The sequence below is a fragment of the Equus quagga genome, chromosome 11 (genome assembly GCF_021613505.1).
Source record: "Equus quagga isolate Etosha38 chromosome 11, UCLA_HA_Equagga_1.0, whole genome shotgun sequence".
Taxonomy (NCBI): domain Eukaryota; kingdom Metazoa; phylum Chordata; class Mammalia; order Perissodactyla; family Equidae; genus Equus; species Equus quagga.
Genome location: NC_060277.1, coordinates 91,170,699 through 91,193,774, shown reverse-complemented (window position 1 = coordinate 91,193,774; position 23,076 = coordinate 91,170,699). Strand labels below are relative to the sequence as shown.

The 23,076-nt window shown below is 42.7% G+C and overlaps 1 protein-coding gene across 3 annotated transcripts in view; it reads right to left on the bottom strand.

Annotated features, from left to right (window-relative positions):
- The window catches only part of SPOP (speckle type BTB/POZ protein), a 61,307-nt gene extending 48,699 nt beyond the window's left edge, over positions 1–12,608 (bottom strand). For all 3 annotated transcript variants that reach the window (XM_046676210.1, XM_046676209.1, XM_046676208.1), the window contains exon 1: positions 12,444–12,608. The gene's annotated coding sequence lies outside the window, so the exon portion shown is untranslated. The remainder of the gene's footprint in view (positions 1–12,443) is intronic.
- Positions 12,609–23,076: the final 10,468 nt, after the last annotated feature.

The following is a 23,076-nucleotide window of genomic DNA, read 5'->3' as shown; positions in this document are numbered from 1 at the left end:
TATTCCTCATGGCTTTTGTCCTTGCTATTCCCTCTCTCTGGAGTCCTGGCTCACTCCTTCACCTTATGCAGGTATTTACTCAACTATCACCTTTGTAGTGATTTAGTGAGCTGTTTCCCAGCCATTCTATCTAAAATTGCAACACCTGCCCCCACCCCAATACTCCCTCTCTCTTTCTCCAGCTTTATTTTTCTCCTTGGGACTTCCCACCTTCTCACATACCATACACCTATCTTGTTTACTGCCTGAATATGCACCTCATGAGAGCAGGGCTTCTGACCCAGCACTGAGAACAGCACCGAGCACAACGTGGGTAGTCAATTAATATTTAACTCCTCACCAAGGCCTTCCCAGCTTCCTCTAACTAAATTTAATTTCCCCATAATTCCCCTAATAGTAACATTCCTTTCCTTCATAACATTTACACTAAGTTGTAGTTATATTTGTGTTTATTTGCTGAAGCTCCTTTCCTAGACTATAAATTCCATGAGAATAGGGATTTTGTTTGGTTCACCACTGTATACTGTTCCTCATGCTTAAGTAGGAGAGTAACTAATTAAAAAATAGTCGATAAATGAATTAACAAATGAAAGGGGTCAAATGTATTTTCTGAAAACACACTCTGATCATGTTATTTTTTTCAATCAAAAACTTTCAAAGTCTCTCCGTCACTTACCACATTAAACCCCAACCGCCTGGCCTTGGTAGAAGACCTTCCACGTTCTGGGCCAATTTACTTTCCTGTCTTATCTCCCACTATCCCATGAGTCTTTTGCTTCAGCTACACTACACTGTTCATTATTTCCAGTACACACCCTATACTAACAAACACTGTGTTTCCCCACCTCCACATTTTTGGTCCTGACATTCCTTCTGCCTGAATTCCCTTTCCATCTCTGCCAGTCAAAATTCTAGCCTTCAAAACACCTTCAACACCAAGTTTAAATGTAATTTTCATGAAGACATTCCCCAAATGAATGATCTCTTCCTCTTCTAAACACCAAAATATATAATATTGGTTTAATTTCTCACTCATTTCAGAACATACCCCTCCTTCACCTTTTACAAAACATTTGTTTATAGTCAATAGATATTTGTTGAAGTCAGTTAATACCACTTTGTCATAAAACATATTTACATTTGGGGGGCAGGCTCTCTCTAGCAAAACCCTTTAATGATCAAATATTCCCAGCCTTTACCTTCCCTTCTTTTCCTCTTCTGAAAAGGCAAGATGTTCCCAAATACAATTTTTAGAGCTCAAATTTTTTAATGTATTCAACTGCTTGAAAAAAATGTTAAACTGTATGTGCTACTATGATGACATAAATTCCATAAGCTATATTAAAATGTGTTACCCTAGGATTATCACATACTTGAAGGAATATCTGGCTGAAAATCTGAATACCTTAAACTCTGCTGTTTGAAAACAATAATTACTAGGGAAACATTTCTGTTCAACAAGAAATCTGAAACTTTTTATGATCTTTAAAATGTCCCATTCATTTCTACATCCTAGTAAGTGACGTTAGGAAACAGCACCGGCAATCCAGTGAAACTCCACCATGAAACAGCTGTTGTACGTCAAGTAACAGGCCTTGGTTTCCCTACCCACACCCTCTCACAACGCTGTGGTTCCCAAAGTGTAGTCCACGGATCCCTGGAGGTCCCTTTCAAGCGCTCTGTGAAGTTGAAACTATTTTTATAATACTAAGAAATTGTTTGCCTTTTTCATTTGGTTGACGTTTGCATGGTGGTATGAAAGAAATAATGGGTAAAACTGTTGCTGTCTTAGCCTAAGTCAAGGTAATGGGATCAAACTGTACTAGAAATCATGCGTCTTTCACCATCATGTATTGGTGAGTAAAAAAAAAAGTTTCACTTAATGTTCTTGATGAGGCAATAAAAATTGTTGATTTTATTCAATCTGAACCCTTGAGTACAGGTCTTTCAAACATTCTGTGTGATGAAATGAGAAGTATGCAAAAAGCACTTCTGCAGGATACTCAAGTACAATAGCTGTCTCCAGGAAAACCACTTGTGACTATTTGAGTTGTGAGCTGAACTGTTTATTTCATCAAACACTACTTTTACTTGGAACAAAGGACAAACTGGTTATTGAGACATGAATATTTAGTATACATTTTCTTGAAAATGAAGTGAGTCTATCACTCCAAGGAAAATAACTGACACTATTTGTCGCTAAAGATAAAATCCAAGCTTTTTTTTTTTCTGCTGAGGAAGATTAGCCCTGAGCAGCTAACACTGTTGCCAATCCTCCTTTTTATTTTCCTTGAGGAAGATCAGCCTTGAGCTAACATCTGTGCCAACCTTCCTCCATTTTGTATGTGGGTCGCTGCCATAGCACTGGCTGATGAATGGTGTAGGTCTGCACCTGAGATGCAAACCTGGCCTACCAAAGTGGAGCATGCCAAACTCAATCACTACACCACAGGGCTGGACGCTCAAGCTTTTAATCAAAAATTAGAATTTTGGAAATCTTATAGCTGCTTGACAGATTCCCAGTACTTAGAGATTTTCTGATGAGATGGGTGGTGATATGAACTAATGTACTTTTTTTGATATTGCAGTATGAAATGTATCATTTGGAAGACCTGCCTAACTCAATGAACCAGTATTTCCCAAACAACCAATGCATGACATTATAAAATCATGTATGGGTAAAAGATCCATTCAAAGCGCAAGACAGCCATTGGATTTTAATGGAACAGAAATATCAATATGATTTCAGATTCCACACTGTAACTTAACTTGTAAGAAACTACCAATTAGCAAGTTTTGGTGTAGCAGCACAATTACTTGAGAATACTCCTCCCTTTTCTAACTACATGTCCTTTGAGGCCATATTTTCTTTATATACTTTAACTAAAACAATTTAGCATATCAGATTGAACATAGAGGCTGATATGAGAATCTAGCTGTCTTTTATTTAAAAAGCCAGATATTTAAGAGACTTCCAAAAATGTAAACATTGTCAGTGTTCTAATTTTTTGAAAAGTTCCTTTTCATAAAGATATATTATTTATGTTAACATGATAGGTTTATTTTTCTAATAATTAATACTTAGAAAAGTATTTGTTTTAATTTCTGATTTGGTAAATATCAATAAACCATATAAACAAAAGCTCTTTGGGGTCCTCAATAATTTTTAGGAGTGTAGAGAGCCCTGAGACCAGAAAGTGTGAGAACCACTGCTCTAAGAGAATCTGCCTCTGATTCCAGCCACCCCCAAAACTGCTCTGTTTGTACCAAATCTCCTCTCCCCTATCCTCACCAGAGCTGGACCTGGGGCAGATATCTGGCCCAGAGGAAGTCAAGCCTTGGACTGACCAATCAGATCTCGCTCAGGGATCTGAATTGAACCTCACGGACACTGAGGTCCATTTATGGCAGAACACTAGAGTCCATTAACTCTTATTGCTGAAGTCCTTGGAACTGTTCTGGTTCCAGCCCTTTCTGAGGCCTGACTGTTCAGCTTTTCCTTGGATTCTATGACAGCTATTTCCTTTGACAAATCTCCTTTTATATGAGCTAGTTTTAAACACGTTTCTTTTCCTTATGATGAAGAAAATGCCATAGAATCTCAATGCCTTTACTTAAAGTGTTTTATTTGGTGTCCTTATCTGAGACACCAAATTATAACAAGGTTCCCCTCCATTTGAAGATCATATACCTATATAAAAATGAAAATCACTCCAACAAAACTAAAAATTGAATGGAAATTGTAGGCTCATTCAGAAAAAGAGACACACTTAACGATCAGCTACTAGATAAGCGAGGCTTGATTTTTTTTCTTTTTTAGAAGAGGCCTCTATATACCATGTCAATATACTCTAGGCAGCAAACGGCTTCATTAAAATATACCAATCTGACAGGGTTTTTCAGGGAGGTTGATGAACAGAAAAAGAACTAGGTAGTGAGACTTGCCCTACCAGATATGAACAATTACTACAAAGCTATGATAATTAAGGCAGTGTAGTACCAGCACAAGATATACAAACAGATCAATGGTATGAAATAGAGAATACAGATATAAACCCTCATATATTTGGAAACATATAAGTGGTATTATAAAGTAGCAGACATGACTATTCAATGATGCTGGGTTATCCTTATGGAAACAAAATTAAATCCCTACTTCAGGATTATACTTATGGAAAAAAAATTAGATCCCTACTTCACACCAAACATCAAAATAAGTTCTAGGTGGATTAGAGACCTAAAAGTGAAAAGCAAAACTTTAAAATTTTTAGAATATAGGATCTAACTATTACCTCAATATAGCGGACACAAAAAACACATACCATAAAGGAAAACCATAATAAATCTGACTCAAAGTTTAAAACTTAGTTTCAATAAAAGATAAAGTTAAAAAAAATTAAAACACATCCATTAAGATGGCCACTATAAAAAAAAACCCAGAAAATAACAACTGTTGGCAAGGATGTAGAGAAATTAGAACCCTTGTGCACTTACAAGGTAGTGCATTTACATTGGTAGGAATGTAAAATGGTGCAGCCACTACATTAAACAGTATGGCAGTTCCTCAAAAAAATTAAAAATAGAATTACCATATGATTCAGCAATTCCACTTCTGCGTATATATCCAAAAGAACTGAAAGCAGGATCTCAAACAGCTATTTGTACACCCATGTTCACAGTAGCATTATTCACAATAGCCAGAAGGTGGAAGCTACCCAAGTGTCCATCAACAGATGATTGTATAAACAAAATGTGGTATACAGCAGTTCCCTCCTTATCTGTAAGGGGTATGTTCCAAGACCCCCAGTGGATGCCTGAAACCGTGGATAGCACCAAATCCTATATATATTATATATTTTTTCATATACACACATACCTGTGATAAAGTTTAATTTATAAATTAGGCACAGTAAGAAATTAACAATAACAACTAACAATAAAACAGAACAATTATAACAATATTCTGTAATAAAAGTTATGTGACTGGTCTCTCTCAAAATGTCTTATTGTACAGTACTCACCTTTCTTCTCGTAATGATGTGAGATAACAAAAAGCCTACGGGATGAGATGAACTGAGGTGAATGACATAGGCATTGTGACGCAGCACTGGGCTACTACTGACCTTCTGACGATACATCAGGAGGAGGATCATCTGCTTCCGGACCGCGGTTGACCGTGGGTAACTGAAAGCGGGAAACCAGAACCACGGACAAGGGAGGACTACTATATACATACAATGGACTATTATTCAGCCTTAAAAAGGAAGGAAAGGGGCTGGCCCCGTGGCCAAGTGGTTAAGTTCCCGCGCTCCGCTGCAGGCGGCCCAGTGTTTCGTTGGTTCGAATCCTGGGCGTGGACATGGCACTGCTCATCAGGCCACGCTGAGGCAGCGTCCCACATGCCACAGCTAGAGGGACCCGCAACGAAGAGTATACAACTATGTACCGGGGGCTTTGGGGAGAAAAAGAAAAAAAATAAAATCTTTAAAAAAAAAATATTAAAAAGGAAGGAAAGTCTGACACATGCTACAACATGGATGAACCTTGAGGATATCATGCTAAGTGAAATAAGCCAGATACAAAAGGACAAAAACAGATCTTCCTTGACTAACAATGGGGTTACATCCCGATAAACCCATTGTAAGTTGAAAACATGGTAAATCGAAAATACATTTAATACACCCACCCTACCCAAGACAGCTTAGCTTAGCCTACCTTACACATGCTCACAACACGTATGTTAGCCTACCATTGGGCAAAATCATCTAACACAAAGACTATTTTATAATAAATAATATCTAATAATAAATTATTATTTAAGATACTATCTCATGTAATTTATTGAACACTGTACTGAAAGTGAAAAGCAGAAGGGCGGTATGGGTACAGAACAGTTCTAAGTGTACCGGCTGTCTACCCTGGCGACCCAGTGGCTGACGGAGCTTCGGCTTGCTGCCATTGCCCGGCATCGCGAGAGACTATCATACCGCTGGCCCGGAAAAGACTAAAATTCAAAATTCAAAGTATGGTTTCTACTGAATGCAGATCACTGTCGCACCACTGTCTAGTTGAAAAATTAAGTTGAACCATCTTAAGTTGAGGAGTGTCTGTACCACATAATTCCACTCAGACCAAGTATCTAAAGTAGTCAAAAAATCACAGAAACAGAAAGTACTACCTGTTTCTAAATACCAACAAAAGGATTATGTAAATCTCAAATTAAGGAGATAAATGATTACATATACATTTTTTCTTACAAATAAATAGACAGGAGGAATTAGAGGCTTTCGGAGAACTACTGCAAGCCCTTCTTTGACGTAGCTGGTGCCACAGCAAGATGATTTATGCCATTGGCTTCTTAGAAAGAAACAGTCAAGAACACACGTCTTCATGGTCAAGGAAAGGCTCCCATTCTGAACTTTGCACCAGTTCTCCCAAAGCCGCACGACCAGCTCTGCCACACAGAGCAGCTGGGCAACTCCTGCCAGTTCTATTAGACGTGACCAGAGCTGTAAGACTGACGGCCCAAGCATCTCTAAAGAGGCCATACTTTAGAATCTTCTTTCCTATAATGAGAACTGGTCAAAAACAAAAGTAAAAGAAGCTACCAGATCTCGTAGCAAATGTGTCAGGACAGCCTTTCGGAGTGATTCACCATGCCTGAAAACGTTTACAAGAAACAGGTGTGCTTCCCTGAATACACCACCAGAATTTAACATGGGGCTAGTATTGTTATGAAACCAGGGTGAAAATAACCTTATAAAGTCCGAAGTAAATACGATAAGATGATAAAAAGAAATTTCAGATAAATATCAGAATATCTTTATTGTCAAGTTTTGAGTAACTTGAAATCAGTAAGATTACTCAAAATACCACTACATGACGAGTCTAACAAAACATTTTCTGCTAAGGCAGGAATAACTCCAGCCCCTAAAACCAGCTTTAGAATGCAGTTCCACCGTATCTTTCATTTGCATTAACCTTCATTAGTGTGGTAGATTTTGAGAAAACACTGTGGATGCAGCAACAGTTCTCCTGAGTCTACAGGACACGATAAAAATCCACAAGATTCAGCACTGTTTCAGACCCTGTGTTAAAACAGCTAGATAGACGAGTTCATGGCCTATCTGAAATTTTTCCCTAATTAAGAACAAATTTGGCTCACTCCTTTTTTATGATGAAAATCTAGTAATAATGAAAAAAATATGCTATTACAGCATAATCTTACATAACACTCCAACTGTGTGGAGAAACGCATGTAAATGAGGAAAGGGGAGGCAAGACAAACACATCCTTGTGCGTATACACACAAAGATGTTTTTATATAACCGTCAAAACCTCACATCTCCAAGAAAGCTTATAAACACAATTGCAGTCTCTAAATTTCATTTTGTGTAACTTTCATCTCAGAAAAAAACCAAGGTTGCTTATGAGAGAAGACATTCCCCAGTCTCCTCTACAGCTAACCTTATATTAAGGAAGTGGGGGGAAGCAACGCTCTCTTCAGAGTACCACCTGTCTTTCACAAAGAGTATTCAAGACAAGCAATCTGTGAGGTCTAGCATCCAGCAACGCCAGTGGCACAGAAGTGAGTCAAACCCTAGTGTTGTGTTAAAATAAAGGCATCTTTAGTTTTTTAGAATTTGGTTCCAGAAGCTCCACAGGGAGATGAACATAATTTATGAAAAGGGAAGAAAATGTGATAGATATATATATCACACATACTTAAACATACAGAGGTGAGGGTTCCACATCTAGGACAGGAAAAATACAAAGTGAGCCAGAAACTTCTTGTGCAAGAGGGCAAGAAAGCACTCACACACCAAGCTTAAAGGGCTCCCAGAGGCCAAATATGGAACGTTTTGAGCATCAAAAAAAATGTCTATAATTATTGGTAAAACACAGAATTAACTAAAATTCATGAGTTTATAATGATACTAAAACAGAGTGACAAAAAGAAACCATTCATTTGCTAGAGGCAATTATTATACTCTCTCTTTATTCAGAAAATTATTAAAGGGAAAATTAAGAATTTACCTGAACTTTTTGGTAGAACTTATAACTTATTCCTGACTGAGGAGAGAAATCTTTACAGAAGAGTGAAAGTTAATCAATGTAAAAGGAATGGGAAAATTAGAAAATAGCCATTTTGCAACACCCAAAGAAATAACTGATCCAGACAAGGATCATCAGCACTAGGTGAAAGGCTGCTGGAGAAGGCGAAGAGTACGATGCCCAAGTGTCACCACTCTACAGATTACTTACTAATTACGAAGAGAAAAAAACGCTTTTACAGTGGAGAGATCTGGTATTTATCTTAAACTCAGCATCATTAATAGTAGGACATCATACGTCATTGTTTCTCTCACGGTGACGCAATACGAGGTACAGAGCAACACTTAAGAAGTATTCTTACCAAAAATCTTTAACCTGAATCTAATCAAGCCTTGAGACTGCAGTGCTAGTTTATAGGAAATACAGGGATAAAGCAACAAATTAAATGAAATTGTGAGAAAACAAGCAGAAAATTCCAGAAGTGATATATTCTACAAGACAAACAACCTGGTCTCTTCAAAAGGTAATATTGTGTGGCTTCTAAATAAAGCGTTCTAGATTTAAAAAGGGACTAAAAGACATGTTTGAAGAAAAAAGTGCCAATAGCTAAAAAGTGTCATTTTCAAGACAACTGGGAAAATCTGAATATGAACTGGGTATTAGATGGTATTAGGAAATTAATGTTAATTGCCTCAACTGTGACAATGTATTGTAAGAACAATTAAGCAAAACGTTTTTATATTAAGAAGATGCACCTTAATAGGTGCCATGATGTCTGCAACATAAACATTTATATATTATATATATAAACACATATGCACATATTTAGACGGAGCAAATACACTCATGTGTCATTTAACAACAGAGATATGCTCTGAGAAATGTACCACTAGACAATTTTGTCGTCGTGTGAACATCACAGAGTATACTTAACACACACCTAAATGGTCTAGCCTACTACACACCTAGGCTATATGGTACTAATCCTGTGAGACCACTGTCATATACTCGGTCCATCGTTGGCCAAAATGTTGTCTTGTGGTGCATCATCCCCAGGTTCTGTTTCCTAACTGTACTCTTATTATTTCATATATTCAGTAGATTTGGTTTTCCAAAAAGATTGTAAGCTCCTTCAGGCATGGATATCTTTTAATTCTTTTCTATTTCCTCACAGTTCATAGTGAAGTATACTGCAATCAGCAGACTTTTAAAAAGTACTAGTAGCAGTATTCTGTGTAGACACTCAGTAATGCACCTTAACTGGGTTAGCTTTTCGATTCCTCAAGAGAATGGCAGTTTACATGTATAAACAATTTTGAGTCACAGCTCTCAAAAGGAGATCATAAAACATCACTTATGGGCTTACAGAATTTCACAGAGAGAAACTAGCAACTAAGAGTTAAAGGAAAAAATCAGAATATAGGTTTTACAGGTCTTCCTAACATTGTCATGGACTGGCTGTATTATCCAGGCATACGACTTTATTCTCAGGACATTATTCTCCAGTCAAACAATATCTTCCACCACCATCCCCATCTGCAAAACAGCAACGGTATTTATCCACAACTCCTGGGTGTAATGAAGCTTAACAAGCTACACTATAAACTTTAAAATCCTAGATAAAAGACTGCACAAAGATGAAAAATTTGATAATACAGTGTCGGTGAGGAAAGAGGCAGACTCATACACTGCTGGCAAGAATATAAATTTGTAGAACCTTGATGGAAAGCAATTTAGCAATATCTAACAACATCAAAAATGCATATATCCTCTGATCCAGCACTTCCACTAGGAATTTATCCAACAGACACCCAGGTACATAAAAGACACACACAAGGAATTGATTGTAGCACTGCAAACAACTTAAGTATCCAATAATAAGAGCTGGCTGAATGATGGTACATCTACACAATGGAATATTTGTCATCTTTCAAAAAGGAAGAGGTACTTTACACACTGTATGGAATAATGGCCAAGATACATTAAGTGAAAAAAGCAAAGTGCAGAATGGGTATAGTGTCTTACCATTTCTGTAAAATAAAAACTAAACACCGAAGAACATATAGTTGTATATGCTTGTAAAAGAACTGACTGTCTCTAGAAGGGTAAACAAGATACAGGGAACAACAGTCTCCTTTGGGGAGGTAAACAGATGGATGAAAGGAGGACATTAGAAGAAAGATTCTTCACTCTCCCTGCGTATCTTTCGAATTTTGTTTCATATGTATGTACATGTGTTACACATTTTAAAGAGTTTTTTTAGCATGGCTCTGCACCAATACGAATTATTTAATGATACTCATCTTAATCCTAAAAGCATTTCATGCCTTCATACCATAAAAATTTTAAATGAGCCTTCAATAAATTCAACCAGATGAAATGTGTCCAGATCAAAACAAATCGTCCTGGATAACAGAAGCCTACTGAGAAGAGAAATGGACACTACCTCAATAGTTTTACCTCAAGATTTTACCAAAACCTGATGGAAGTCTGGACACAGGCAACATTAAACATTTCCAAGTACCAAACTAACCACTGTGAAGAGCTCTAAAAGAAGTCACCAAAGTACCAAATGGACACCAACCACCCCCACCCTAGATGCGAGGTTGTCGCAATAACATACTCCTTAGTCTTCACGCAAGGGAAAAAAAAGATGAGTCTCCAGCTCTTTCCCAGGACACAGGATGATATATGCCCCCCAAACTCCTGTGCTTCCTGTGTCATCTCTTGGCTCCAACTGTAACCATGGCAACAGAAAATAGCACAAAAGACAGCTGAACCATGCAAAGGCCAGGATTAAATGGGGAAGTGAAAAACATATATATACTTTAAGGTCCAAGAACATAAGGTCCTACAATTAAGAACGGCAGCCAAAAAAGCCTTGAGAGAATAGCAAAGAAAGAATACAATGGAAAGAGAATAAAAAATAAGGCTTACTAATATATCCCATTCCCAGATATCCAGATAGGAGACAGCGTTGGCAAAGACAACTGAAAAACACAGAAAACGCTTCCCCCACCGCCCCCCACCCCGCCAATTTAGCTATTCATTTCAATGCTATTCAGCAAACCTTCTGTTTGTAAGCTTATCATCTCCTCATCCTGTTCTGATGGCAGAGCTAAGCAGCCTCAAAGTTTCCAAAAGAATGGCAATACAGGAGCAAATTACAAAGGACCATGTATAACCTGCCAACTGAGAACTCAGGTCCTAGATCACTGAAATATTACCGTACTTTTAAAGTTCCTTATTTCAAATCGCTCTCTGTTACTGGTAAATGTGAAAGAAACTTCACTTCATTACTCAAAGTTAAAACCTCCACGGGGTAAGTTATCGGCCACCAGTGGTTTCAGATTGCTTTTGTTTTCAGGTGATGTTGACAGAGCATCAATAATGTACAGCTAAAACGAAAGCGCTAAGAAAGATCTTTTTCAAAAAAAGAGGCAAATAGGTCACACCAAGTAGGAGGGCTAGAGATGAGAATCTCGATGTCTTGATTTAGTTAGTACTCTAACGCCTATACTGTGTGCTCCTGATCTCCACCTTATCTAGTTCCGCGAAGATAACAATTTTACTAAAAGGAAACCCCCCCTACTTTCTTTTTTATGACCCTTAGTCCTCTTCAGAAAGGATACCAAAATCCCCTGCCAGAATAAATGAATGGGTTGGGGCACCTACTCCTAAATTTAGGGGAGGTTTGCGTTAAAGGTACAGCATGACGATGGGAGTATAGGGAAGAAAAGTATTGCGAGAACTAGAAGTTGCAGTGACAGTTTCAAAAGAAAGGTCAGCTTGGGGCACGCTGGCTGTGGGAGGCGTTTGTAGCCTGGGAGTCTCTAAGGCAACACCAGACGCCAGCAGTGCTTTATCAATAAACCCCTCAAATAATTTACATTCTCCCTTTTGGATCGGAGCTACAGAGGGTCACTATCCGGCAGCAAGTGTAGCCCACTGCCTGGGAAGAAGGCGGGCGCGTGGTCAAGGGGCTCTTTATCCCGCAGGTCCCTGCAACACAGCGATGCGCATGCGCCCCCAGGGCAGCGAACAAGCACCCCTAGCGCGTTCACACTCGCGCATGCGCAGTCACCCATCTCGCCGCAGGCGACAGCTCACTATTTGGCAAGGGGGATGGGGCTGGGAAAATGATGGGGGGGGCTGAAGGCAGGGGGCGCGTTTGTGTCTCCTGAATGCTTGGGATTGGGAGAAGGAACGGGTGATTAGGCTCTGGCAGTCACAGGCCACGTAACCCGGGATGTAGGAAATGGGACAGAGAAGAGTATATGTGTGGCGGGGGGGGGGGGGGGGGGTGGGGGTCAGTCACCTCTTAGGGGAGGCGCCCCCCACACTCCGACAGGACAACCCTCTCCCTCGACTCTCCTCCCCCCACTCACCTGAGAGCGGTGGCGACAGCTGCTGGTCCCCGTCCCCCTGCGCTCGCCTCATACTGTCCGCAACATCCGGGACCTGCGAGACCGCCGATACACAAATACACACACACTCGCAGTGCGCACACTCACACACACACACACACCGACACACACCGGCCGGGGCGTCATGGCGTCAGCACGTCGACGCAGCGAGCGCGTACCCGCCGGGCCCCACCCCGCGCGGCCTCCGCCCCCTCCGCGCCCCTCCCCTCCCCTTCCCTCCCCTCCCCTCCCCTCCCCTCCCCTCCCTGGGTTCTCCTGCCTCTCCTCCCTCTTCCTCAAGACACCACCCACCACTCCTAGTGCGCCTGCGTCCCAGGGTCTCAGCAGGGTCCGGAAATTTGAGGGGAGGCGGGGCCTGAGAAGAAAGAGGCGGGAACTCGGAGGGAGGTGGGGGTCGCGTGCAGGGCGCGGCGGGCTGCGCCGAGGTGCGAGGACCAAAAAGAGACGCACCAAGTTGGAGTCCGGGTGGGCAGCATAACAATAAAGGCATTTAGCAGTTGCACCTTATATTTGCAAGCAGTTTATGGGTTACCAACGACTTTTAAGTGCATTACCTGCTTTTTTTCTGACAGTAAAATATTTTCTGGACTTTATGATAATGCTAGAGACTCCTAGATAACTTTTAAAATTTAGCGTTTGGAAACAAAAATAAGAAGGACCATTCCTTGGGGGGAAGGCGGGCAAGTAGGTAGCTTAACTGAAAGGAAGCTGATTCAGTAACAATTTGTTGTCTTGGACACCTGGGTCCCCAGTCAGCCTCACATCCTAGCTTCCAAGGGCCATCAGTGATTCCTGAGTTGAGAAAAAGAAAAGTCTCAGAGCATGTTGGCCCTGGGAGAAAAGAGTCATCTCCACGTTGGAGCGATAATGTCACTGTTGGGATACTTATTATTGCTACGATTCTTTTAGCTTAAACTTTAAAAAATTATTCTTACTGAATCAAGGCAAATAATCTGGAGCAGCATTGTCTCTTTGCCATACTGAGATAGTATCATTATGCAGGCGTACACACACAAATGCCTGAGGAGGCATTGGACCCAAAAGAACAACCAGATGAACCTGTGGGTCATGGGGTGACAAAGTGTGCGCCTTGCCTTGGGAACAGCTTCCCAAAGTCCTGCTGCCGTGGGACTGTCTCCAGGAGACGGTGCTCACTGTCTCTTGCCACATGTGTCCTGGCGGCAGGTAGCTGGTGAGTCTGTTCAGCAGGGAACACTGGGAGCCATGAACAAAGCCACAGGAGTTTGGAAAGAAACCCCTGACAGTGCCAGGCTGTCTTCCACTTTCAAATACACAAGCAGACCCTACAATCCTACAGCTTAAAATGTCCTAGGAATCACAGACAAAACACTCTAAACTCCTAGTTTGCCCAACCCAAATTTCAGCCCAAATGATCAAGAAACGGAGATCTTAAATGCCACAATGACGTGGTTACTGTGCCTGCCCCACTTAAAAAGAGCTTTTGTCACCTGGTAGATGGATGCTTGAAACTTTCCAATTAGTTTTCACTCATCATCATCATTAACAAACATTCATTCTTTTGGCTGAAGCCAGCAAGGTTTTCAGTCCTTGTGAAAATTCGGAGTGCCCCACAGGTAAACCCAGTTACAAGTAACTGACTCCTGGTGTCACTGAGACTGTTCACTTCCTGTTCTCTTGACGTCAGATTTCACAGGACAGCAGGGAAGAGAGAAAAAGGATAGTCCTTGCAGGGAGGAGCATGGTGGTGGGGAAGGGGTGCAGAAAGAGGAAACTGCAGGCATGGACAACATAATTTAGCTACCTCACAATTGGAGCTAATCGTTACAGTTTAGTCAGATTCCACCTGGGACCTGGGAGGGGACTCCTCGGAGCTAGTGAGTCTGTGCCAGCAGCTTGTCCAGGCTGGCCCTGAATCCCCAGAGATCTGGAAGGATATAAGCGTCCTATCTCCATCTGTAGCCTAGCACGATGAGGCTCCCACTCTGCTGTGGGGACCATACTGCCCACCTGAGATGGGATGCCACCAGCCTCTGTACAAAGGACTTTGATTTGGTGTGGATCTGATTAAACAACTGGAGATGTCCTTGGAAGCACTGTGTGGAAGAATTTTAAACAGCTTCTCCTTTTTAATATGCACTTCCTCTTCGGTTTTAATTATTTTGTTCCTACATTTTCCCTTTCAATTTACTAAAATCTAGAAATGTAATTAGAGCAGAGGCTGGGCTCAGAGAAAGCTGCCAGGATTTCTACAGCATGATTAAATATACTAGGCATCCCTTTAGTGTGGGACTGAAAAATAGGATTCTCATTATTATCTATCCCTTATCCAGGAAAGAATCGGCATCACGTACAAATACGGATTTATTGAAAATGCACCACTAATTAAAAACTCACCCAGCCTCTTGACGAGGTTTGGGGGTGGGGGGAGTGCAATTATTTAATTATTTCTTCCATTTACTGTTTTCTTGTTGTAACCATGACAAGCAAGAAGCCCCCCTCAGTCCTCTATGCTCAAAGTAAAATTCTCTCTTCGTGAGGGACTTAATGAGGCTTTTATCTCTGTGACAACAATCAAGTTTACAATGGCACCAATTCAATTCACTGCTCCTTGTGATGGTAGGAAACATGCACAACTCATTTTCTTAATCTGAAACACAAATAACAAAGTGTTCATTGGCCATCATGAGCCAGGTCTGGGCAAGGGCTCTGTCCCAAAAGACCTCAAGACATCTACTATTTCTTCTGCCAACAAGGATCTTCGGCTCCATTTTACAGTCCAGTGAGCAAACGCATGGTTCCCCTTGAAGCTGTATGGGAGGTGGAAGCAGGCAGGAATGAATGAATAGAAGATAAGTATAAGCTCCAATTTTGGTTGTTAGCACTGTATGAAAATGAAGTCCTTCTCTCCCCTCTGTAGTTACTCAGGTGGCCTGTAAAACCCCCTGGCCCAGTGGCCTGCCATGGTAGAGCCTTGTGTGAACATGGGAGATGGATATGCAGGAAAGGAAGATCCTTAGTGGGGGCATGGTCTTGTGCTCTGGACGTCCTCAGTCTAAAGGAAGAGAGAGGGACTGGCCTAGTGGCGCAGTGGTTGAGTGCACACGTTCTGCTTCAGCGGCCTGGGGTTTGCTGGTTCAGATCCCAGGTGCAGACATGGCACCGCTTGGCACGCCATGCTGTGGTAGGCGTCCCACATATAAAGTAGAGGAAGATGGGCATGGATGTTAGCTCAGGGCCAGTCTTCCTCAGCAAAAAGAGGAGGATTGGTGGCGGATGTTAGCTCAGGGCTAATCTTCCTCAAAAAAAAAAAAAAAGGCGCAGCAGTTAAAGGAAGAGAGACAGATGACACACCCTGGGACCCAGATGTAAGACGATATACACGAAGCATGCCAACAAGAACACATTGATGAGGTTGTACTGGGGCCACAATGGGGTTAATAGAAAATTGGCAGTGGAGAAATTTTTTTTGACTGATTAAATTTCATAGTGAAGCAGCTGTGGCTTAATGAAAGAGCACCAGCCTCCTTGTCTGGAGACTCAAGTTCACACCCGGCACTAACACTAAACTTGGACAAATCTCTCTGAGCCTGTTTTTCCATCCAAATGATGGAGAAAATAATGCCCACCATATCATATTGTTGTGAGAATAACTGAAATAATATTTGAACATAGCACAGTCCCCAGCATAGAGTAGAACCTACTTGTTTACAGATGTGTTACTGAAGGTGGATTTTTGGAGTAAGTGTTCATATGCCTAGCGGGTCTTCAAGCCCCACTCTGAACTGCGTTCCATGCTCCTTTTCTCTATGCCCTTTAGAATTCTTCGGGAAGTATGGAATCAAGGAAACAGCACAGACTTCTCAGCCAGAACACTGCTCTTGAACAAGCTCACTGACCTCAGAATCTGTTTCTTCAGATCACTCAGGGTTTCTGGTTGCAGGAACTACACCAAATCTGGCTATATCAACCCAAATTGGAATTTACTGAAGAAATATCTCTGGCTCTCAGAACTGACAAAGAGCTGAAGAATCAGACTTGGAAATCTGACTGGAAACCAAGGGTCAGTGGAGGAAGACCAACCTTCTTTAGCAAGACATTCTGGCCAGGAGGTCCAGTTGCTGGGTAGTGCCACAAAGTGACACCACCAGACACACGGCCACTACTGCTGTCACTGCAAAGGATGTCTAACCTTCCTTCCATTTTTGTGCCTCCTCATGCTGCAAACCCAAAGCCCAAATAGCAGCACCCTGTTGGCCAATCCTAGGCCGTATCCTGGGCCCGGACCACGATTGGGGGGCAATGAAGAAAGGTCTGACTGCCACGATGTCCACAGTGTAATGTTCGGCACTCCTTCTCACTGACGCCATCCACAGCAGGGGACTCATCCCAAACAGGAAGCAGATCAGATGCTGGAAGGCCAACCCTCCTGTCTCATCCATGAAATGGGGCATTCATCATAGAGTAATAAGCAGCGTGGAATGACATGGTATTTGTTCTAAAGTGCTTGGCACATAAAAGGCATTCTGTTACTTTACTTCCCTCTTTAATAAAACAAAAGGCTTGGAATGGTGTACTTATCTGAGGCTTTGATCGATGTGCTTATAGGTATTGAAGTTCTGAGTTTTTAACCTGGAAAGAGGGCTGGGAAACACGATATCTGAAGGGTGCAGTGCCAGGGAAAGAAGCAGCGGTGGAAAAGAGAGGAGAGGAAATGGCAAGTTTGAGTGCTAGCTTTATTTTGATTTTTGTCTTGGACTGGCCACACAGCTCCATCTTCATCTCATTCATCTTTAAAACGGGTCTAAAAATTGCCAGAAGTCATTGCTTCAAAAAAAGTTCGAGAGAGTTAATATTTGTTTTCAATGAAGAGTGTGTTACCAAATATAGATTATATTCACTATTATGAATTACTTTCAGTGGCTTTTTGGTCCTATTCTGAATGAGATTGATCCACCACCTGTTGGTATTTATCCTAAAATAATATTTACCTAAACGTAGATAATTGGTTTAGCAAAAACACATTTTTCTCTACCTCGACTCAAATAGAAATTACTTCAGATATTACAATTTTAGATTATCCCATCCGTGGCTCTACTTTATCAAGGTGAACTGATTTCAATCGAAAGTTTACTCTACGTTAGAATCCTATTTTAAAAAAGAAATTTAACCTAAAATTCAATTATGGAAGGTGTGTGCCAAAGTGAACAGTCAACTAGCACTTACTGAACGCTCCCCAGATACAGAGCTTGACCAAGGTAACTCCAGGAGAAGTCAAAATACATAGAAATATTGTCCCTATTCACAAAGAGTTTTCAGTTTAGAACAAAAGAATTTCAAAACTGGAAGGGACCGTAAAGATTCTCCAACCCAGTGGTTTTCAAATGATGCTTGCTTTGCAAGCTCTGGGCTTCTGAAGATTCCCGGGCCCCCCGGGGCTCCAAGGAAAGGATGGGGTGGGTAGCAAATCCCGCTGGGGCAGGCCAAGCCAAGCCAGCATGGTTCTCGTTCCACCCTTTCAGGCCAGAAATTAGGCATCATCCTTGACTCTTTTTCCCCTGATACCTCATATCTAATCCATCAAGAATTCCTGTATGTTCCAGTTTCACAGTATCCCTTGAATTTGTCCACTTCTCTCCATCTCCTCAGTCCCATTGAAGTTCTAGCCAACATCCTCTTTTGCTTGCACCATGGCCAGAGGGTCCTAATTAGTCTTCCTAATTCTTTGCTTGGCCCTTAATTCATTCTTCACTCAGAAACCAGGGCAATCTAGTTAAAATTTAAGTCAGATCATGCTGTAACCCTGCTTAAAACCTTTGAATGGTTTCCCATTGTACCAAGAATAAAATGCAAACTTTGTGCAACTGCCTGGAAAAGTCTCGCATTCAACGGCATCTCATGTGGCGTTGTTTTTCTGTCTTCGCTTCAGCCACACTGGCCACCTATGAGCTCTTCACATGGCTGGTTCCGCCTCTTCTTTCAGGGCTCACTTTAATTTTCACATCCTCAAAGAACCTTCTCTGACCACCCACCCTATCCAAAATAAGGAACTTCTTGGTGTCGTGGTACTCTGTTTACTTCGTTTACAACGCTAACAACAATTTGTAATTGTCTTTTTTTTTTTTAAAGATTTTATTTTTTCCTTTTTCTCCCCAAAGCCCCCCGGTACATAGTTGTGTATTCTTCATTGTGGGTCCTTCTAGTTGTGGCATGTGGGACGCTGCCTCAGCGTGGTTTGATGAGCAGTGCCATGTCCGCGCCCAGGATTCGAACTAACGAAACACTGGGCCGCCTGCAGCGGAGCGCGCGAACTTAACCACTCGGCCACGGGGCCAGCCCCAATTTGTAATTGTTTTGAATATTTACTTGTTTATTGTTGGTCTCCTCTACTCAATTGTCAGCTCCAAAGGGGCCTGTCTGTTTTGCTCTCCATAATGTCCCAGCATTCAGCACAGAGCTGACACATGGACAGAAGGTGCTTAGAACACACTGCATAAATGAATGAATGAATGAATGTAAAACGGAAAGCCCTGGTCTTGTCTGGAATGTAAGAGAAGGCTTAAGCAGAGGTTGGAAGCATAGTTAGAAGGTTAGTAGGCAAAAGGCTGTGGAGAAGGGGAATGAGGGAAGAAAGCATTCCAGTAAGATAAAGATCCTAAGGCCAGAGAGAGCATGGAGTTTTTGAGACACTCAAGGAAAATTAATGTGGCTGGAGTCCAGAGAGCAAGTGGGAGAGCTGTGGGAGGTGGGTCAGGAGGGTTAGGCAGAGCCAGCCAGCATCTCCCCCCTAGGATCAAAACCAAAAGATTGAGAACAGGGGAGGAGCGAATTCCCCGAAGGAAACTCAGTGCGCTCTTGGCAGGAGAAGGGAGAAACAAACGCTTGAGGCCAACAACAGAAGACCCCTACTCCTGGCTTTCCTTCTACCACTCTGGCTGCTCCTTCTCAGTCTCCTGTATGGGCTCTTCCTTTAGCCATCCTTTGAATATCGCCTTTCCTTGGATTTTGTTCAGTTCCTCTCCTCTTCACACTGTCCTCACTTGCCTTGAGATGGCTCATTCACTCTCACGGCTCCACTGCCATCCATCTGCTAAAGAATATTCCAAATCTATCTTGAGCCAGGTCTTTCTCTTGAGCTCCAGATTTAAATACCCAACTACCAACCTGATATCTTTGGTTGAATGTCCCATAGGCACCAGCAGATTTAAAACTTGCTTCTTCTCCGGTGTTCTCTGTCTCACCAATTAGCTCAAGCTGACAACTGGGAAGTATCCTGGACTCCTCAAGCCCATATCTAATTCAACACCAAGTTCTGACAATTCCAACTTCAGTTTTCTCCCAGTTCTGCCTACTTCCTTCCATCTTCACTGACACTTCCCCAATTCTTCCCTGGATCACAGCAGCCTCCTCACTGGTCTCCAGCCTCTGGTCTTCCCTCTTCCAGTTCCTTCTCCACTCTGCAGCCAGAGTGAACTTTCCCAAATGTCAATCTGATCAAGTCACTTCTTTGTATAGAACCCTTCAATGGCTCCTCATTGCCCTCAAGATAAAGCCCATGCTCCTTAATAGGGGTAAAATGCTCTTTACCAGTGACCTGTGCCTTTGTCTCTGGGGCTCTTTTATGCTTCTCATTCCACTGAGCAATATGGTTCCAGTCACAGGCAGAACTACTTTCAATTCCCTGAATAAACCAAGTTCTCTCTTTTTGTGCCTGCTGTTACCTCTTCCCAGAACAGTCTTCTCCACACCTTTCCCCACCCCCACCCCCATCTTCCCCTGGTTAATTCTCTGCTGATTCTGTAGGCTTCCGTTTATCCATCTGTTCCTCCAGGAAGCTGTGTGTGTTGCCTAACCCTGAGCTACGTCTCCCATATTCTCCTTCCACTGCACTATCCCCCAGTCTCATGGTTGCCTGATTCCCTCTCTGGGTCTGTAAGCTCCTTAGGGGCAGGGATTTCCTTTTTCTTTCTATCATGTTTCCAGCACCAAGCAGCATTCCTAGTATACAATAGGCATTCAGATTAATGCTTGTGTGATGCATAAATGAATGAATGAGTGAAATAAACATTCCTCTCAGGGATGTGGTTCCTGTAGTTTCAGGCACAGAAGCTTCCAGCAGCTTCTCTTCCTGCATCCACTGTTTGGCCACAGGCTGGTCAGCAGCCTGTGAGAACCCTGAACACTGCTCCTTGACTCACACTCTTTTCTGGGAGCCCAGCCTTCCCTTAAAAGGCCACCTTATCGGAAAGTGCCTGTGATGGCATTTATGAGCTCTATTTTTATCTTTGTTGGAAAAGTCTCAAAGTTAATTCCCAAGCCAAAGACATTAAACTCAGGAACGTGGATGAGCAAGGAAGCATCTACATGATGCCTTTGAGTCACAGGTTTGTTTTCTGTGGCAAGGGCTTCTGTTCCTTTCCATCCCTGGGCCCTTGTTTTTAAGGACTGGCTGACTCTAAAAAGCTTTTGATCCCATGTTTGTTAAAACTAGATCCTGCAGTCCTTAATTGTCTATGAAATGGTGTCCTCTTCCCTAAGATTCTCTTAACTCTACTGGGGTTCTCAGAGCCGAACACAGAATGGGTTGCCAAGCATCTCCCAGTTTATTCAAGCCAGCTCTCCACCCCCACCCCAAATGGAAACGAATCGTGGGTGATAGCATTGCTAGCAGCAGGAAGGAAGGAGGCAGGGTGGCCAGAGGGGAGGGCTCCCAACTAGCCTGGCCAGAGAGATAATTGGACAGAAGCTACAGAAATGAGGAGAGTAACCCAGCAGGGCTGGCGAGCAAGTCAAGGGCCTGTGCCAGGGAAAGGATTCACTGTCAGAACCACAGAGAGAGAGAGAAGGGAGGAATATGGAGAGAGGAAAATGACAGTGAAGGACCAAAGAAGGAAGGGAGAGTGGGCAGGAGGGAAGCAGGAAGCAGCAGAGATGGAAGGAATCATAGGCAGTTTGTGGAGAAAGTGAAGGGGAGAGCAGGAACACAAATTTTCCTTTAATCCAATGGGGGTAATCTGGGGAAAGAGGATGTCGGAGAGTCAGGTGGAGACCCTAGAAAGATGGTCAGTCACATCCCCCGTGGCAGATTGAAAACAAGAGCAGGGGAACATATCAAGGAATGTTCTCACTCCCTGATTCAAGGTACTGAATTTGCCACTATCCCTGCCTCTGGGAATTCAGGAGAGATAGATTTTGTCAAAGGATGCCGGCACTTGGAGGACTCAAGCAAATATTGACTCTCCCTCCCCTTTCCCTTAGCAAAAGACTAAACAACTCAGGCTACATGCCCCGCTATCTCTGCACCCGCCCTCCCCCCCAATTCCTCCCTCCTGGCAGCATGGGCACAGCCCAGGACCATAGCCCCTGTGCACCCCTGCCTCTGCTGGCTACTCTGGGACAGGAACCAGACTCAGAGCTTGGAGTCTGGGCTGAGTCAGCAGTGCCTGTGGGAGAGATTGCTTCCTGGAAAGTCTTGCTTCAAAGCTTCTGGCTGGCCAAGTGCTGGTAGGGAGCAAGAAGCACCCTGGAGGCTGGAGGTGGCTTTGGCTTTCAAGATACCTCCCACCAGAGAGAGATTCATGAGATAGAAATTTCCATAGTCCAGCTTAAAGAGTGACTCCAGTGTACTTCAGGCTGCCCCAATACCCTCCACCTTCTCAGATTCAGAAAATCACATTTTCCAGGCTTCACAAAGGATTTCAGGGCCAAGATGGAGGCTCTGATTCCTGAATGATTTAGTTACTTCTCTTGAAAATTAGACAAAATATACTTTCTAAGCCTCAGATGTCTATTTTCCAAAGATATGTCCTTATTCATCGGGCCAGCAAGAATGTACATGGGATGCTCCGTGTGGGCACAAGGCAGCATCCTCTTTTGCTAAAAAGGACAGCATACCATTAACAGAAATCGGCAGGCTGCTCCAGCGGTCAAGCTCCTGCTCTGTCTCTGGGGGGCCGTGATGGGGAGTCTAAGCCACCCCCGCCCCTCTCTTTAAATTGGGAGTTTTCATCCCCCAATGCAGGGTGACGGGTCATTTTGATTATCTCACTTTGGACAAGTGAGAAGAGAAAGCATTTTATTCTGACCCACAACTGCTTGCTATGCAGTGGGCACTCTAGCGGGTAGGCGGTGGGTGGCAGCAGCTGCCAGACATCTTCCCCCGAGGATGTGTCAGTTGGTGCCAAAAGCCTATATAAGCTCTTTCTGATCTCTGTGCCAGTGACTACAGGTCCTGGAAGGAAGCCAGGAAGTCCACCATGAGCCCTGCATTCTTCTCCTCCCCCTCATCCGCCGAGAATGGGGAGAGATGGCTTGGGAGTCCACCACGAAAGGAGCCTATGATTCTTAAACACATTTTCCAGCTGTCACACCTGCTAACATTGAAACTCACACTCGTGCACATGCACACTCAGCAATAAATTGTTTTAGGCTTTCTTGTTCCATCTGTCCCACCCCCAAAGCAGCAGTAATAAGAATTTCCAACCACAAACTGTTGTTTCCAGTTCGTCTCCTTCCTCCCTCCCTTCCTTCCTCCCTTCCACAAACATGTATTGATGTTTGACTGGCACCCACCATGTGTCAGTCACTATGTTAGGGGCTGAAGACGCAAGAACAC